A 12,214-nucleotide genomic window follows, 5' to 3' on the forward strand; every position below is an offset into this window, starting at 1 on the left:
CCTGGTGCATTCGTCAATGTCTGCACAAGGGTGGAAAGAGCCAAAGTCTCATGTCAACAGGTACAAAATGGGGTCCCACAAGATATCACAATGAACTCCCAATTTAACGCACTAATGGGGAGGGGGATAGGCGGCTGTTAAAGCCAAAAGTCTGATAAATCCAAATGCATTTGTTACAATGCACACACCACACACATGCGCATGCGCAAAGCATGCATGACTAGTTTTAAAGGAACAGAAAATATCCACCATTACCAAAGTCTGTTCAATCGAGGCCCATTTTAACCCTGGGTAAATCAAGGGTTTGCTGTACTCAGCTTGAGCAGAACAGCCAATAGGGAGACAGCAAGGAGACATGTGGCCAGCCTATGGATTGGGTACCCAATAGCCACAGGCAGCAAGAGCTTGTGGCACTCCTGGAGAGGAGCTGGGAAGCCCCTAAGTTTCGGTTCATCTTATTCATTTGTTCATTGAAGGATTTATATCCTGACTGGTCAGAGCTCAAGGTGGCTAACAATTCACTTTAAAATACATCTAAAAATAAATGACAGACAACTCACACAACACAATCTAAAACAGCGCAATCACTGCTCATGATAGCAGCCACATTATTTGATGAATGTATCACAAATGTGCTTTTCTCACAGCCCTCTAACCAAGTGCCCGTTTAGGAGATGTTGACATCGCACGAACCATCTACCTATGCAGCTGACCAGGCCATCTCCTTCCAAACCCTTTGGACAGCGGCAAAAGTAGGATCCGTAACTGTTGACACACTCCGCATCCGGCAGGCAGTTGAAGGGCATCCCTTGCAGGCACTCATTGATGTCTTTAGAAAAAAAGAAGGAATAGCAACAGTTCAATGTTATGTTGGTTTACTCAATCCTACTGTGTCCAATGAGCTTACTCCCAGGAGAGCACGCATAGGATAGTAGGATATGCATGTATAGGACAGGGCCAAGCTAGACATGACCAACTGCATCCATAGCTCTGAGAAGTTTGATTTTATGTTATGAAAGTAGGATGCACACACACGGGGGCAGGGATCCTCTGAACCACTGATTTTCAACCTTTTTTGCCTTATGGCCCACTGACAAGGTATGAAAATAGTCAAGGCACACCATCAGTTTTTGGACAAGTCACACCATGCTGTTGGTGGGGGGGGGCTTACATCCCCCAGTGGCCCTACTAACAAATGACCCTCCCCCAAATGCCTGCGGCACACCTGTAGACCATTTGCGGTCCGCGGCACACCTGTGTGCCACGGCACAGTGGTTGAAAATGGCTGATCTGAACCATGAAGGGTAGGCTTAAAGTCCTCCCGAACCGGACTGGGACACAGCAGCCAGCCAACGGTGGATCTCAAGGCGTGGGGTGGGTGGACGCAGGAGAAGGTACTGCAGGGGCGAGGATGCCTCCTCACTGCTAAAGTAACATCTCCTGACCCCCCCCCCAGTACCTTCTCCTGCCACTCCCCCCATCAGGTCAACACAATTCCATGTTAGGCACTTCCGGGGAGGGGAGTGATGTCTGACATCATGGCCCTGGTTGCCAGGTGCCCTCTCTATGCCACTGATAGCAGTGGGTGTCTGCTCCTTGCTGCCTCTCCCTATTGCAAATGTGTTTCTCTCCCACCGTACAGAATCTGAATTTCTCCCCACCGCACATACACACTGAACAAGCAAGAAACCAAAGGCTGTTTCTGTGAGCAGCAATCAGGGCTTCCTCTCCCTCACTTAGCCCTACTTGGGCAGCCCTACCCACACACCTGTGCTTTCTCTCTGGATGGCACAGAGGAGGGCACTGGGTCCACTGAGCGCAATCCTCTCTGTTATGCTATTCAGCAAGGGAAGGGGAATGAGCAAGCAGAAGTGGCAGCTTCTCCTGCTACTCAAGAAGCAATCTTCCCAGCAAAGGAATGGTAACAATACAAATAATGTATTTCAAGGGGATCTAAAAGTCCACTGCAGTGCAAGGTGAATGCTCGGAGCTGTGCAGGACCAGGAGAAACCCTATTGGCCACTCCTGGGTCACGTGACTGGGCTGATGACCAGAGTCCCCCCACTCTGAGAACCCTGGAGGTTCAAACAAAGGGACGCAGACTGGGCACCACAGAAGCACTTCTCCTTCCAAGAGCAAATGTCTGAGTGTGCGGGTCTAATTAGCTAACAAGATAATTGTTACTGACTGTATTTTGCTACAAATCGGAAAAGGTTGCAAGAAGCTAAGCTCACAATTATTTACCAACACAGTGCACACCGTTTCCCTCAAATCCAGGGCTGCAGTGGCAGTTCTTTTCGTCCCGACCTCCTTTGCAGGTTTTGGTGATATCTGATGGGGAGGGCAGATAAAGCAAACAGTCATTCAAACCTGCAACACTGAACAATTGTGATCACAGCCACATGAAACTGTCTTTCTGATACCCAAATCGGGGGGCTTCAGCCCATTTCTGCCCAGCCCAGAGGTGTACATATTTGATCCCTGTTGTATATCCCTGAGGGCAGGAGGTCTGGTCTAGAGGGTAGAGCCTCCATTTGCCTGAAGATTAACATCCACAAGGTCGCCAGTGCGAGGCCACCGGCACCGTGCGACCTTGAAGCAGCTGGCAAGCTGCAGCTGAGTTGTTCCATCTGCTCGGAGCGTGGGAGGATGGAGGCCAGAATGTTAAACCAGATCGGAGTGTAACACCTTGAATGTAGTGGTTCTTGAAAGAAAGAACCTTCTTTCAATTTGTAAAAATCCCTGCGTGGATTTAATAAGCCTGCCTATGTAAACCGCCTTGAATAAAGTCTTGAATAAAGACCAAGAAAGGCGATATATAAATACTGTATATTATTATATATTATATTATATACGCAACGTTGGGCAAAAATAGCAGGCCCCTTGTTAGGTGTTAGGGTGGGAAACCCAAGTTCAAAGCCTTCCCCTTCTCTCAGGCGCACAGCATGGAATGCTTTGTCCAGTAACATCTCAAAAGAGTCAATCCTCTCTCACTCTCGCTCTCTCTCACACATACACCTGAGTAAATACTTCCATGAACCCTAGAAGAGTCATTAAGTCTTCTCTTTTATACTAGATAATGCCTCTTCCAATGTGATTTCAAAAGAGGCCTTCCCCCCTTACACATGAAGGGATGCTCCCTCCATCTCTTGAGAGTCATTTCCCCCCTCTTTCTTGCACACACAAGGAGTGCTCCCTCCAACACCAGAAGAGGCATTCCTCTTTCATACAAGCGAGAATGCCTCTTCTATCATGCTCTCAAAAGAAGCATTTCCCTCCTTTCACAGGGAGAAGGGAGGGATTGCCTCTTCTAAGATCGTGCTTGCCACCTGCAGAGTGTGTAAGTTAAAATTAAAATCATTTTTAAAAATTAAGGGCGCAATCCTAACTTGCGCTGGAGCAGGCAGGCCAGTCTGCGCCACCCGGGAACTGGGGTCAGGATCTGGCCTTTCGCTCCCTGCCTGCCCGTCCCCGGGAATACCTGCCACCTGAAATGTCTCCTCCCCAAGCCCCCCCCCCAGATCCCTAAGTTGGCTGAGCTCAGTCGATGCGCTCACCTCTCCCCTGGGCCCATGTCGGTGCGGGGAGGCCAGTACACATCCATGTGCCAGCTTATCTCCCCTCAGAGTGGTGCAAATGTGCCTTACGGCACGTTTACGACACTGCTGAGTTGGCACAAGTGACTTGTGCCAGCCTAAGCAGGGGTTAGGATTGCACTGCACGATCTGCTACTCAGTTGTTCTACTCATTGATCAATCAAACTCTCATGTCACAGTCCTGGCATTTAGTGTCTGCCCAAAAAGGGTACAGGAGATGAATTTCGCCCTCCATGCTTATTCTCCTTACATCCTTTCCACACTTAACCTGGCAAGACTGTGATTTGGAGACACCATCAATTGGCTGCAAAGGAACAGGAAATGATTCAGTACCCTTTCTTATGAAGAAGAGCCTCTGCGCAATCAGCACCCGCCCTGGGATGCTGGGGTTGAAGTCGTAGACGAGCGCTCGGACATAGCCAAAATCGGTGTCCCTGGAAGATGGAAAAGGAGATGGTGACAAGTGCCCCATGCAGACTTGCGATGGTTTTATTCAGTGGCTGAGAAACTGAGCTGTCAATCAAGACCTCCCTACTCTGGGTAGCCTTAAGGCAAGCCATTCAGCCTCACTCATTCCACCTGCAATACGGGGAGAATGATGGTCACATTAGAGAATAGAGGTGCCTGAATTCACTCCGTGACCCTGACCATCTGCTCTCTCCTGAAAGGCTAAGTTCCTGACCTTGTCCAGGGCCTGCTCTCTGCTCTCTGCCTGGGTGACTCCATTTGCATCTGAACTTCAGCTGCTCTTTTGGGTCTGGCTTTTTGGCTTGCCTCAGACTACATCACTTGAGAGGCCGTAGCTCAGAGGTAGCGGCAAGTGATGTTTCATGCCAAAGGCCCCAGGTTCAATCTTTGGCAAGAGGATCTCAGGTTGATGGTTGGTAAACAGAAGCCATCTCAGACCTTGGAGAGAGGCTGCTAGTCAGAGTACGTAGCTGCTGGACCAGTGGTATGTCTCTCACACTAGACATAAACAGTATGAACACATGATACTGCCTTCTCAGTGTATCTGGGCCATGAGCTGAGATCCACAGCTCATGCTGGGCAGAGACTGGGCAGTCATGGATGGCAAGACAGTACCCAGGACAGCTCCAAGGGAGATGATGCCCCAACAAAGGGCAGCCATAAAATAAGGTCTTAATTCCACACAGTCTACATCTCCCTGCCTGGAGAGTGGAGACCTTCTGCCCTGGAACTTTGCACTTCCCCTCCTCTTGGTCACATCCTGCTTTCCCGCACTGGGTGCAAACACTGGGAAGGATGTGGTTACTGGTTTGTGAGGAGCTGGTTCTTCAGGGGGCTCAGGGGTGAGGGCTTCAGACCTGCATGCTGCAGCCCCACCCCCTTCAAAACCCAGCCTCCAAACTTGGGGTTGCTTCTCGTGGAACTTGATGCTGTGGACCTGACCCGAGTCACGCGGCTTGTATCAGAACTGAGCTCTTCCCCTTCACAAGACCCCAGACCTGCCTGCCTGGAACCTGACTCCTGCAGGATTCAGTCAGCCACCCAACACAGGCTCACATACACAGCAAAGGGCTTCTAACCACACAAAGAGAGAGGCTGTAGAAGGCTGAATGTCTTCTTCACTGTTTCGCTTTCCTCTTCCTCCTGCAGACTGATAGCCTGAAGTAGGATTAAGGAGCAGAGGAGGAAACCACATTGTTCCCGCAATGGCAAGCATACATTAATACTTTGATCCGTATCCTTTCCGTGCCGTTGGACAGAATCACTGCCTGGCTACCCAGCAGAGTCAATGGCCGGGGTTCCTTGATCCACCTGACGTAACTGGAGGACGAAAGCCACAGATAAGAGGGCAGGCTGATGGCAACCGTGTCTCCTTCCAAGAATTCTCCGACCTCTAGAAAACAAGCAGGCTGCTTTTATTGTACTGGTTGAGTTACAGAAGGCGTTTGCATCCCCACTCTATTCAAAACAGCGCACGGACATATTCAGAATATAATAATAATAATAATAATATACAGTATTTATATACCGCCTTTCTTGGTCTTTATTCAAGACTTTATTCAAGGCGGTTTACACAGGCAGGCTTATTAAATCCACGCAGGGATTTTTACAAATTGAAAGAAGGTTCTCTCTTTCAAGAACCACCACATTCAAGATGTTACGCTCCGATCTGGTTTAACATTCTGGCCTCCATCCTCCCACGCTCCGAGCAGATGGAACAGCTCAGCTGCAGCTTGCCAGCTGCTTCAAGGTCGCACGGTGCCGGTGGCCTCGAACTGCCGACCTTGTGGATGTTAATCTTCAGGCAAATGGAGGCTCTACCCTCTAGACCAGACCTCCTGACCAGAATAGGAAAATGCAACACTGACGGCCCAATCCTATCCACATAGTACATCGTCGTGGCGGCCCCTCCACTGGTCTTCCCAGCGCTGCTGCCGGTGCTAAGCCTGGAAGGCCAGTGCCTCCAGTAGTGTCCCATGGACAAGGAGCCAGCATTGTTTTGTTGGTACTGGGGGCAGATTGGGCATGGATTGGACTGCGATGGTGGCAGATCTCAGGGGCACTGGCAGCCACTATATCCTATACTCCTGTCCTGGGCCTGACACACCCACTGCAGTGGTGCAGATATATGCCTGCAAAAGAACAGACATTGATCTGGCATCACTTACCTCTCCCGGTCAGCCCTGCATCCTGTGCACCTGCATGGGTAAGGATTGGGCCAGGAACAACCAAAAGGCTTAACTGAAAAACAGCCTCAGGGTGGCAACTCCAAATGACAGCAGTTGGCAGAAATATTTTCAAAGCCCACAGTGGCATCATAGGGGGTGCAGGTCGCAATGGGTGACGCACACAAGGGGTGTGTGTGACACCACTACTGGCCAATACTACTTGGTATTTTCGAATAATACCAGCATGCTATATATCAATTGATGCGTAATTTCATGCAGAATGAAATGAAACAAACTGCGTTGAAATATCTCTATTCTACCAAAAGTTATCGCCAAAAAAGCCAGCATGGCAGGGCAATGGTACATTACTATGCCCACTGCCTGGGGCATTGCCTTGCCCGCTGCATGGGAGATGGTCCACCATGGGGCTAATGCGCTGGCCTCCCACACAAATCCTAGTAATGCCACATGCAGAACTGCTTCCTATGGACAATTGGTCTAACACAGTACCGTCCACCCAGACTGGTAGCTGCTGCGTTCTACTGAGTCAGACTGTGGTCAGACCCATCATCATCATCATCATCATCTAAACTTTCAAATGGTCTTTTCTCCTTACTGGACAGTGACACCATTACCCAGAAAGAGAAGGACCAATGCAAAAATCTGTCACATGCATTTGCCAGAGGTAGAAGTGAAATGACTGCACACATCACATTCAATCCTTCAGTCAAAGTGCTTCCAACTCCCTGGAGAAAAATCTTAAGCCCATCTCCAGTTGAACACAACCCCACTGTTAACCCCTCACAACCCCTGGGCTATCAGGGTCCTGAAGTCCAGCTGAGAACAACACACTGATCTGCTGAATGTTTGACTTAAAACACAGGAGATGCGAAAGAAACTGACTCACTAGCATTGAAATGTGTAAGAGTGGATGCAATACTGAAATCATAGCTCCATAATTCATGTCCTAATTCTGGGACGTCTTATGAACAACAGGAAAATTAGGAGCAGATCAATATTAAGACAGTACAATCCCAATATCCTACTTCTGACCAAAGGTCTTAAGAACATAAGAACATAAGAACAGTCCCACTGGATCAGGCCATAGGCCCATCTAGTCCAGCTTCCTGTATCTCACAGCGGCCCACCAAATGCCCCAGGGAGCACACCAGATAACAAGAGACCTCATCCTGGTTTCCTCCCTTGCATCTGGCATTCTGACATAACCCATTTCTAAAATCAGGAGGTTGCACATGCACATCATGGCTTGTAACCCATAATGGATTTTTCCTCCAGAAACTTGTCCAATCCCTTTTTAAAGGTGTCCAGGCCCGATGCCGTCACCACATCCTGTGGCAAGGAGTTCCACAGACCAACCACACGCTGAGTAAAGAAATATTTTCTCTTGTCTGTTCTAACTCTCCCAACACTCAATTTTAGTGGATGTCCCCTGGTTCTGGTGTTATGTGAGAGTGTAAAGAGCATCTCCCTATCCACTCTGTCCATCCCCTGCATAATTTTGTATGTCTCAATCATGTCCCCCCTCAGGCATCTCTTTTCTAGGCTGAAGAGGCCCAAACGCCGTAGCCTTTCCTTGTAAGGAAGGTGCCCCAGCCCCATAATCATCTTAACCAAATGCTAGGGAGGTCAAGTCTGCCCTCAGATTATGTGTTCAGAATCCAACATCCTAGCAATGCCCTGTGGCAACAACTTGCAAGACAAGGTTTCTTACCTATTGGCACAATGTCTAGCACAAAGAAATATCTCAGGATGGAAGGATTTAACATCTGAAAGCTTGTCAGGTCATAGGCCTCCAACGTATCCGTTCTGTCCGGCAGTTCGTTTGATTTTACTTCTGCCCAGAAAAGGTTTGGATAGAAGTCGTCCTCATCGGCTGAAGTCAGCGTCAGTGATGTGCCACGATTGGCCAAAACCACTTTTCGGGTTACATTCTCCACAGGTGTCAACCTTTTTCGGAAGCTGCAACAAAAACACCAAGGCAACCTATCAGTGCACCCAATTTACAGGTAAGGAAGACTGAGGCAGGGAGATGCGATGAGCACAAGACTGGAGGAGGCAGAGGGATTTTTATGTTTTAGGGATTTTGCTGTTTTACTTGCTGTTTGGGACGTGGGACCTGGTCCATCACGCAGTGCCTTACTTCCCTGCGCCTCAGTCATGGAGAGGGGAGGGGACCTGTATCTCTTGCCCTTGTCCTTCTGTCCCTGGGCACCCATTAGCTGGCTGCAGTGGCATAGCCATGGGGGTGGCACAGTAAGTACAGCAGGCCAAGGGCCATGTAAGCGGCCCCTCCCATTAGCTGTTGAAGCTATTCAGGGCAGCTGGTCAGGACACAAGCGCTGCCCTGATGGTTGCTGTCACTGCCCCAGCCCTGCTGGACTTCACTCTTACAGATGCATGCGCTCTTATATTTTGGGCTGTGGCACATTTGTCCAAAGGAAGTTGTCCAACAGAATCAAGCCAGGCGACGTACATACCTGTGGAACTGCGGGCCTTGGCCGGTGTAGAATTTGTACCATCTCACCGTGTATGACTGGGCCATGCCAGAGATGGAGACAGAGACCGTGAAGGTGACCAGGCTTCCAGGCACTGTCCTAACAAGACAGACCTGCTCTCCCAAGCCATCACATGTGGTTTGGTTGGAAACGGTGATGCGGAAATCAGGGTCTGCGGGCAACAGGTAAAGCCAGGTCGGTATAAATTTTAAAAACCTCACTGTTCATGGACTGACTCACCTGCAAATCAGTCTTGGCCAGCAAGTGCTTAATATTCCCATTTCATGGATGGCGTACTGAGGATGACATGATGCTTGAAAGACCCAAGTTCAAATCTCAACACAGTCCTGGGTGAACTCCCTTGTGTCAGCCTCAGTATGCCATCCATGAAATGGGAATATGCATTCTCATTTCCCATTCTCACATGCAACACTAAAAGCACTTTTACAAGCCTCCCTTTGGCTGTTTGAGTGTGCACAGCCTTAATGTGGGCTAGAACCTTATACAGCCATTGTAGGTTTTATAGCCCTCTGTTTCTCATCATTTCCAACTTTCTTCCCATTTACGGAATTAGGTCTGCTATCAAAATGAAAACTCCACAAGGCAAAGGAAGGGACATGTCCCTATTAAAATAATCAATACCAATAGAAATAAAGGTCACCTGAGTGGCTAGCAACTGGTACCGGTATGGCAAAAGGATACATGACTTCACATAATATAGAATTAACTCTTATATGTTATTACCCATAGGCCACTAACTTAAGTTGCTGTTTAAAGGGACTGAACAAATCCATGGAGGGTGGTCTACTAACAGCTGTGATAGCTAAATAGAACCTCCATTGACTGCAGAAGTACACCTGCAATTACTCAGGACAAAAAATGGGAGAGTTGTCCCTGTCATTCCCAGCTTCTTAACTCCTCGAGATGTTACAGTTGCTGTACTAGATTATCATTAGCCTGATCCAATCCAGCAACAGAATTATGTTCTTTAGGGATCCATGCTTAGGAGAGTATATGCACAACCCAGCTACCCCCTGCACAGTGCCTGTGAACTGGACAGTAAACTAGTGAAGATGTTTCTTCATGTGGCTAACCACAGCTATGGCAGTGGTGATGGTGGAAGACTCTTCCACTGCCCAGTTCTCAGAGAGATGGCCTTGATGGGCAACCGGTAAGAGGCTTACCAGCAGCTAATGGGAAGCAGGCATAAACGGTGTTGGGCAACGGGACATCTGGAAATAGCACTGAGAATCCCAGAAAATCCACAGCTGCACACCACAGTCAACTGGTAAGCAGTTCTATAGGCTCTGGCATTCTGGGTACTAATGGACCCTCAGTGCCCCAGGGTGGGTTGGTCACAAATGTGGGTAAGAGCCCTCGTCTCCCTGAGGCATCTGTTTCCAGTGTACAGCTCATTCCTCCAAACCGTCCATGGAAAGGCTGCACCCCCTGTACTCTGAAAAGAGGTGTTTAAGGATTCACTTGCCCTGGCAAAAGTTGACTCCGTCCCCATTGTAACCTGGCAGGCACCGGCAGTAAAACTCGGATGTCAGAGCATCCATTTGACAGATCGCTTTTGGGTGACATTCGATCTTCCTGGAAGCGCACTCCAGTTTGTATGGATCTAGAAAAGGAAGGAGGGGGAGGGAGAGAGATTGAGCCATACATTTATCATCTGTGAACACCCCACCTTCAAATAGAGACATGTGGTTTCAGTGTTTGAGGAATGTTCAGCACCAGCTGTGGGAGCTGAGTGAATGGAACATGAGTGTTATCTCCACATTGGTAGAGGTGGCTGCCCCAGGTATGATCAGGGCTGGCCCAAGACCTCCTATCACTTGAGGCAGTGCACAGATGCTGCCCTCCCCCACCCCACAAAGCACTGTGCAGAGTCAAATGTGGTCACCATTATCTGACAGTGTACCAACTATATCCACTGCTCCTCCTTGGATTTCAAAAGGGGAAATGGAGCAGAAAAGAAAATGTGGAGGGGAGGAGAGACTCTGACACTCTAGCCCCCTGTTCTCTTCTCCTCCACACTTCCTTTCCTTTTCCAATGCAGGGAGGAGGAGCATCAGAGTAAGCAGATAGAGGGCTCATTGAGCTTTCACAAGGCTTCCCTCTCTCACAATGCTATAACCGGAGGTCATTCAAGGAAACTGATTGGCAGGATTGGGGAAGGATGAAAAGAGATCCTTCACAGAGCACATCACTCATCTATGACATTTGCTGCCGGATGTGGTGATGGCTACTAACTCGGATAGCTTTGAAAGGGAATTGGGCACAATCATGGAAGGACCCCCTGAGGCATCTGGTAGGCCACTGTGAGATACAGGAGGCAGGACTAGATGGGCTTTAGGTCTGATCCAGCTGGGTTTTTCTTATGTTCTTATGTCTGCTCTGTCCCTGGCTATCTGTCATGTAAGAATGCAAGAAACTAAGAAGAGCTCTGCTGGATTTCCAGCTGTGTCTGGGGAACCCAAAAGCAGTTAACAAAGGCATACCCCTCCTACTGCTGTCCCCCTGCAACTGGGATTCAGAGCTAGACTGCCTCTGCACCTAGAGGTGGCCTGTAGCCATCATGATTAGTAGCCCTTGACGAATGGCCATCCCTACATCTTCTGGCAATGAAATCCAAAGACTAATGATATGTAGAGTGAAGAAGTCCTCTCTTTTTGCCGTCCTAATCTCCTGCCAGTGAATTTCATCAGACCAGCTGTGATGGCTACACACCAGCTTTGGATGAAGTTGGACTCCAAATCCCAGCTGCATGGGTGGAAGAAGCAGGAGATGGGTCTGGCTTCATTTCTGACTTGTGGACTTCCCAAGAGCAACCAGTGGGTCACTATGGGAAACTGGATGCTGGTCTAGGTGGGCCTTGGGCCTGATCCAGCCATGTTTTTCTTAAGTTTTTTTTAATGGCGGAGGAATAAAGGGGCTCATGCTTCAAACTCTCTCCTCCCCCCCCCCAGTTCAAAGGACTCACCACGGATTGTATGGATGATTTCTGAGGCAACGAAGTACAGGAGAAGAAAGAGCAGGCAGCCTGTCCGCATCTTGCGCCCACCCCCCTTTCTGCATCAGCCACACATTTCACTGGTGATGGGCAGGATTAGGTTCTCCAGGGGCCCGTCTCCCACTCTGCTGGCCAAACCCAGGAAGTCATTGTCATCTCTGGGACCTGGAAGCTGGATGCCAGGCCCAGCATCCAGGTGTGGGCAAGATCTATTTCAGTTAACTAGAGTCAAAGGTTCCAATTCCAAGTTTCAGATAACTATGAAGCATGGGCCAAAGTTCACAGCATATGCTTCCGAGCAGTTTCCAGGGAAACCAAAGGTTCTTTGGAAGCTTCTTGGAGTTCCTCAAAGAGAAGATAAGTTGATCAGCAGTGGTAGACCAGCTTGCCTGAAATGTTGCAGGCACATCACAATTTTCCTTGCAACGCGCAACAATGTGCATGATTCTA

This window comes from Tiliqua scincoides, chromosome 9 (assembly GCF_035046505.1).
Source record: "Tiliqua scincoides isolate rTilSci1 chromosome 9, rTilSci1.hap2, whole genome shotgun sequence".
NCBI classification, from domain to species: domain Eukaryota; kingdom Metazoa; phylum Chordata; class Lepidosauria; order Squamata; family Scincidae; genus Tiliqua; species Tiliqua scincoides.